Source organism: Nansenia antarctica (assembly GCF_963989245.1).
Source record: "Nansenia antarctica genome assembly, chromosome: 13".
Classification (NCBI taxonomy): domain Eukaryota; kingdom Metazoa; phylum Chordata; class Actinopteri; order Argentiniformes; family Microstomatidae; genus Nansenia; species Nansenia antarctica.
Window position 1 is genome coordinate 31,289,557 of NC_137683.1, and position 7,500 is coordinate 31,297,056.

A 7,500-nucleotide genomic window follows, 5' to 3' on the forward strand; every position below is an offset into this window, starting at 1 on the left:
GCCGAGAGGCAGAGTGTCCCTGAGGCTGAGAGGCTACAGGTGGTTAGAGGATGGGGCAGTCTACGTCTGTCAGGTCACCCATGGAGGACAGGAGGAGGAGGCTGCTGTGGGGTTATGGAACATATCAGGTAAGTGTTGTAGAGCTGCAGGACATGACTAGAAACACATGAATGAATGAATGGTCTTTATTGTCATTGCTATAGTACAGGTACCAAACAACGAAATTTAGGAGGGGTGGCTCCCCTGGTGTTAGGAAAGAAAACAAACAAAACAAAAAACACAAGAAGGGAAGGAGCTGGTTTACATAAATAAAGGCTATGTACACTATCCACTATACTATACTGTACAGATAGACGACTAGGGTTGTCATATTGCACATAGTGTTATTGCACATTCATTTAAAGTGTCGCAGTTTGCAGGCTTGAAATGTACATGTGCCTCAGCACTACACCTGATTTTTTCAGTCCAGCAGCTGCCATCAATCCGTCCAGACTGTCCAGGGCCCAGAACCTAGGTCTTTGCTGTGTTCAGGGCCTGGATGGCCCTGGGGTAGAAGCTGTTCTTCAGTCTGTTTGTCCTTGCGGCCATGGTCCTGTACCGCCTTTTCGAGGGCAGCCGGGTAAAGTGTTCGTACCCAGGGTGGGTTGGGTCTCTGGAGATCTTGGAGGCCTTCCTGAGACAGCGTGTGTTGTACAGCTCTTCCAGAGAGGGGAGGGGGGCGCCGGTGATCTTCTGGGCTGTTCTCACGACTCTCTGTAGCGCATTTCTCTCCGCGGTTGTGCAGCTGGAGAACCAGTTGCAGATGCCGTAGGTGAGGATGCTCTCCACTGCGCCGCGGTAGAAGGTCACCAGTATCTCCTGCTTGCTGTGTTCCTTCCTGAGGACTCTCAGGATGTAGAGCCGCTGTTGTGCCTTCTTGATGGTGGCTGTTGTGTTGTCCTTCCTTCCTTCATGAACATGAACATGAACAATGACCAGCTGTGTCTTTCTGTGTCCAACACTGTTGTAAGGCAAGGCAGGTTTATTTGTATAGCACATAGCACATTTCACTGCCCTAAACTGGTTTAGATCCTGGTTCTGTCCTACTACAGTTTAGGGCAGTGGCCGAAAGTCCTACCCAGGTTTTTAGTCGATCTATTAGAATGTCGTGGTCTACAGTGTCAAAGGCAGCACTAAGGTCTAGTTGTACCAAAAATTTGATTTTTCCGGAGTTGGCGTTTACACAAATGTCATTAAGGACCTTAATAACGCTGTTTTAGTGCGAAAGTCGGGTTGAAAGTCATCGAAGAGATAATTTAAGGTCAAATAAGTTGTTGGTGGGCAACCGTTTAAAAGATTTTTCCTGTACAGGAAAGGTTTGATATGGGTCTGTAGTTGTTTAGTACAAATGGGTCTAGGCCGTTCTTTTTTAGTAAAGGCTTGATAACTGCAGTTTTCAGGGTTTCAGGGAAAACTCCAGATGAAAGGGAAGTGTTGATTATTTGTATTCACCTGCCAGGTAGCTAAATATGGTTTAAAAAAAAGCTTGTTGGCAGGACATCAAGGGCACAGGTGGATGGTTTAAGACGTGACATGATTTTATCTAGAGTCTTGTAGTCGATGGTGTTAAATTGTGACATGGTTGTTATAATAATAATAATAATAATAATAATACATTTATTTTATAAGGCGCCTTTCATGGCACTCAAGGTCGCCGTACAACAACACATTTTTAAAAAAGTAAAAAAATTCAAAATACAAAATACATAGAAATATACAGTATAAAACATAGCTAGTAGCAGAGCAGCACGGGAACAGTAAATCAACAGGGATACGCCGGCGTAAACAGGTGGGTTTTGAGGTGGGTTTTGAATGAGGAGATTGAATCAATGTTCCTGATGTCGGGGGAGAGGGAGTTCCAGAGGCGAGGGGCGGAGCGGCTGAAGGCTCTAAACCCCATGGTGGACAGATGGGCTGGGGGGACGGTCAGGTTGATGGAGGAGGCAGACCTGAGGGACCGGGTGGGAATTTTGATGTGGAGGAGGTCGGACAGGTATGGAGGGGCGAGGTTATGGATGGCCTTGAAAGTATGGAGAAGGATTTTGTAATCGATGCGGTGTTTGATGGGGAGCTAGTGGAGTTGGTGTAGAATGGGGGTGATGTGACTGATGACAGGGGTTCTGGTGACAATACGGGCAGCAGCGTTCTGGACCAGTTGGATCTTGTGGAGCAGTTTGTGGGGGAGACCAAAGAGAAGGGAGTTACAGTAATCTAGGCGGGAAGTGACGAGGGAGTGGACCAGGATTGCGGCGCTGTTGGGAGTGAGTGAAGGGCGGAGGCGGCCCTATGTCCGCCCTATTTGGGGGTGTTAGTGGAGACATGTTTTTCATGCCTGACACAGAAGAGCTAATGACTTGTCTAATGGTTTCTAATTCAGTGTTAAAAAAGGACCCAAGCTCATTGCATTTACTAGTCGAGTGAAGGTTGTACAGTCGTACAGTCGTACAGTCGTACAGGAGGTTCACTAACAAGCAGCCAGCTTTCATTACATTTCCTTTGGAGTCTTCCAGCATTCTCCTCTTGACTATTTATCATTGGTACAATGTGATGTATTGATGTGGTTTAAGTGACGACTACTAACCTTTTCTCCTTTTCTCTTGTTCTTTTCGTCTGAAGAATGGTCTGGAGGTGTTATACCAAGTGAGTGATGACTTGTATTTGTTACACTAAAAGATACAAAACCTTTAAGAAATTGACGTCCAACAAATCTGTTTAGAAAAGACTGAAGAATGTAGATCTGCTACTGAACCCTTCCATCCCTGCCTCCCTCCCTCCTTTTAACTTCCCTCCCTCCTCCTTTTAACCTACATCCCTCCTCCATCTCTCCATCCCTCCCTCCTTTTAACCTACATCCCTCCTCCATCTCTCCATCCCTCCATCCTTTTAACCTAAATCCCCCACTCCATTTAACCTCCATTCCTTCTCCATCCTTTTAACTTCCCTCCCTCCATCCCTCCCTCCTTTTAGCCTCCATCCCTCCCCCCATCCTTTCCTCTACCCTCCCTTCCTCCACCCCTCCCTCCTTCCTTCATTTTACCCTTCACCCTCCCTCACTCCCTCCCTCCATCCCTCCTTCCTTCTACTCTCCCTCCCTCCACCCTCCTCCCGCCTTCCTTCTACACTCCTCCCTCCCTCCTCCCTTCTCTCCTCCTCCCTCCCTCTCTCCCTCCCTCCACCCTTCCCCCCTCCTCTCCCTCCATCCCTCATTTTTTTGTGATCAAATGTTTCCTCCATCCCTCATTTTAAACTCTCTCCTCCTTTCTTCTACCCTCCCTCCATCCATCCCTCCCTCCCTAATTCCTTTCTTCTACCCTCCCTCCCTCTTTCATTTAACCCTCCCTCCCTCCTTCCTCCTACCCTCCCCCTCCCTCCCTCCCTCCCTCCCTCCACCCTCCCTCCCTCCTTCCCTCCCTTCCTTTTCCTCCCTTCCCTTTATTGATGTGGTTTATGAAGTGAGGATTACTAACCTTTCCTCCTTCTCTCTTATTCTTTTCATCAGAATGTCTTGCAGGTGAGTGATGACTTGTATTTGTTACACTAAAACATACAACACCTTTAAGAAATTGACGTCCAACAAATCTGCTTTAGAAAAGACTGAATAATGTAGATCTGCTACTTGACTTTGAACCCTTCCATCCCTCCATCCCTCTACACTCCCTCCATCCCTCCCTCCCTCCATCCCTCTACACTCCCTCCATCCCTCCATCCCTCTACACTCCCTCCATCCCTCCCTCCCTCCATCCCTCTACACTCCCTCCCTCCCTCCCTCCATCCCTCTACACTCCCTCCATCCCTCCCTCCCTCCATCCCTCTACACTCCCTCCATCCCTCACATGGAACATGGACCCAGCTAGAGCCGCAACGTATTTAAAGTACTCTTTCGCGATTGACAAGCGAGAGGAGAGAGAAGAATCAGTTCGTCTGCTTGGTAAGTTAAGAGAGTCTGAAGGTGAATTATAGAATGGATGGATTCAGGAGAGACTACTGAAACAGAATGAATGAATGAATGCATCAACTGAATCAGTAAAATCAGTTCATGGTTTATTCAACTCAGATGGCTGTTGATTGCCAAAGAAGTGTAGATGAGAGAAATTATGAATGTGTTTTTTTATTTTTTATTTTATGAATGACGTGAGTGAATCTGATCTTCCTGCTTATACAACAATCAATAAATCATGTCTTCAGAGGTGGAGATGGACAACACACTTCTAAAGGAGAGGGACAGACTGATAGGGGACAAGAATAAGACTCTGGAGGAGATGAACAGTTAAGATGGTCTGTCTGCTTATTTAATAACTCTGATGTTCTAACCCCAACGCCCCACTCTCTTCCAGAGATGAAGTTGGACCAACAAGCAAGTGGGGAAAAGGAGGAAAATAAGAAACAACTTAACAACACAGAGATGAAGCTGAAGCAGAACATCAGAGACCAACCGAAGAACCCACAGCTGGTGAGAGAGAAGGACCGCGTAACCAAGCAGCAAGCAGAGAGAGACCAGCAGTTGAACGCTGGGAACACTGAGAATACGCAACGTGGTGAGAACGTGACTAGAAGTGTTTTTTGTTGTTCCTCATACAAAATAGTGTATATTTATTTCAGACACTGTAGTAGTGGAAGATATCCTAGTTTCCAGTGAAGTAGCAGCCATCTTGTTGTGATATTTGTGTTTATCCCGCCCCTTCATAACTTTGATTGGTCCAAAGTCACGAATGTAACCAACCACTGTCATCATTATTACAACCCAGTATACAAATCAGTCAGTCTTGAAGCCTCTACAGTGTTTTGTCAGTAGAACTTGGCAATATGATTAATTTGCATTAAAACAAATTAATACGGTTTCCAGAATAATTGCGAGCATTAACGTGTTAACATTGACAGCCCAAATAACTATATAATAAATACATGTATTATTGTTTCATCACCTCGTGTCCCATTGCTACCTTAGTCCCTCAGCACTTTGTGGACATCCACCGGACCAGTTTGATCAAGAGAGTGGGAGAGGTCACCTTCAACTCCATCCTGGATGAACTCCAGGTGAAGGGAGTCAGTAAGGAGCAGTGTGATTACATGGCGTCTAAATCCACCACCCAGGAAAAGATGAGAGAGCTTTTCCGAGGTCCACTGAATGCAGGCGGCAGGAAACTCAAAGATATTGTCCTTGCCATCCTGGAGGAGGAGGAGCCATTCATGATCGCAGATCTGAGAGGTAAAAAAAAGGGGTGGGGCCAACTACATGCTTGAGGACAGTTTCTGTACTCTGATTGGACATGCTCAGCCATGATGACTTGTTATAGGTCAAAGGTTAGAGGACCTCCCAGGACGAGATGAGCTCAAAAGCAGATGAGGGTTTCTGTCACAGCACTCCTGACCCTGGTTTGTTTGTGTTCTCTGTTTATAGATCGAGCAGGAAGTCCACCAGGACCTGCGCCCCGCTAGAAGGACGTCTACCAGGACCTGCAGACACACGTCTCTGTGCTGGCGTCTGGAGGGGGGGGGGGGGGAGAGAGAGACAGCGAGAGAGAGAGAGAGAGAGAGAGAGAGAGAGAGAGACAGAGAGAGAGAGAGAGAGAGAGACAGCGAGAGAGAGACAGAGAGAGAGAGACAGAGAGAGAGACAGAGAGAGAGACAGAGAGAGAGAGACAGCGAGAGAGAGAGAGAGAGAGAGAGAGAGAGAGAGAGAGAGAGAGAGACAGAGAGAGAGAGAGAGAGAGACAGAGACAGAGAGAGAGAGACAGAGAGAGAGAGAGAGAGACAGAGAGGAGGACATGAAGAGGGCCATGCTGCTGTAGTACCTGCAGGGTTCCTGCGCTGGTCTTAAAAAGCCTTAAAGTCTAAAATCCAACAATCAAATCTATAAGGCCTAAAAAGGTCTCAAATGTCAGTTATTCAGTCTAAAAATGAGGTGCTAGGTCTTAACAATGAGATCCTGCAAGGAAATCAGTCCGACCACATCTATTTACGTGGAAATTAATCAAGCTGGAACCAAAATAAAATGCCAATTCGCTTCCTTTTTTGTCTGTATGGCAGTGAAATCCCTAATTTCATCACCTCGAGGATGAGGTCTAAAAAAGGTCTAAAAAGGTCTTAAATTTGACTTGTTGAAACTTGTAGGAACCCTGTACCTGGCCTGCTGTGGAGACCCAACTGGGTGGATGTGATGGAGAATCAGTAGTTATGAAATGATTTATATGTTGAAGAAAATATCTTAAAAATAAGGAAATCTTTCATAAAAACACATTTGTTTAATCTATTAATCTCTGTTTATGAAATGATATGAAAATGAATAACGCTGATGTTGTTTTATTCACACTTTACTCAGTCTGAATGTTTCCGTTATCTATTAGCGATGTTAGAGAATGGCGACAAAACACAACAGTGACTGATATTCAATGAATGATTCAAGGTGCTTTAACCAATCAACTGATGATCCTGATTTTTTTTTTTACTAAATTGATTGAAAGTGATTGATTTTGTGAATATGTTGTTCAAAGAAATGATGTTCAGTGAAATTAGTGAAGGTAGCCTACTTTTTAACTCTTTATGTTGAAATTCTGTGCTGTCTTATGATATTTCATGGACTTTTTTTTTTTTAACGTTCTTAAAAATGTTGTTCAATGACATGATTTGGTGAATGTATTGCTCAAAGATGTCATACAGACTATGATCTTCAATAAAATCTTCAATAAATGATTCAAGGTCATTTTCAATAGTGAAATGATAGTGATGTTGACAAGTTGTGCTGATGTTTGGGGGGGAGGGGGGGGGGCGGTCTGTAGGTGGAGGGGGGGGTCTGTAGGTGGAGGGGGGGGGTCTGTAGGTGGAGGAGGGGTCTGTAGGTGGAGGGGGGGTCTGTAGGTGGAGGGGGGGGGTCTGTAGGTGGAGGGGGGGGGGGCGGTCTGTAGTGGTTTCTTTAGTGTCGCCTCATTAACTTCCTTGAGTCTTTCAGCGCCCGTCCTGCAACGCCGTCTGGTCCAGCTGCTTTCCTCAGGTTCACTGCCTCTAACGTATCTATCAAACATGAATAACATACTCACCCACTAGAGGGAGCTGTTGCACCTCAGTCTCAACCACAGCTTCTGAAACAGCGGAGGTGTGAGAGCACTGTCAGTGATGGACAGAGGTTCAATGACTTCAGTCACCCTTCAATTTCACTCCTTTACCAAGAGGGGGCGATATAACCCTAACCAGAAGGAGGGAGCTGCTCCACTGAGGGATCTGAAACAAGGAGAGTTGTTAGAAGAAGACCTGAGATGCAGGTAAACACAGCCTGGTGTGTGTGAACAGGTGAGTCATGTGAACGTATGTGTGATGACGTCACACAGAGGAATGTGAGGTCTCTGTTACTGCACTTTACAGGACTGAAGTAAAGCGATGTACAGTGGTGTAAAGTGCAGTAAAGTGATGTACAGTGGTGTAAAGTGCAGTAAAGTGATGGACAGTGGTGTAAAGTGCAGTAAAGTG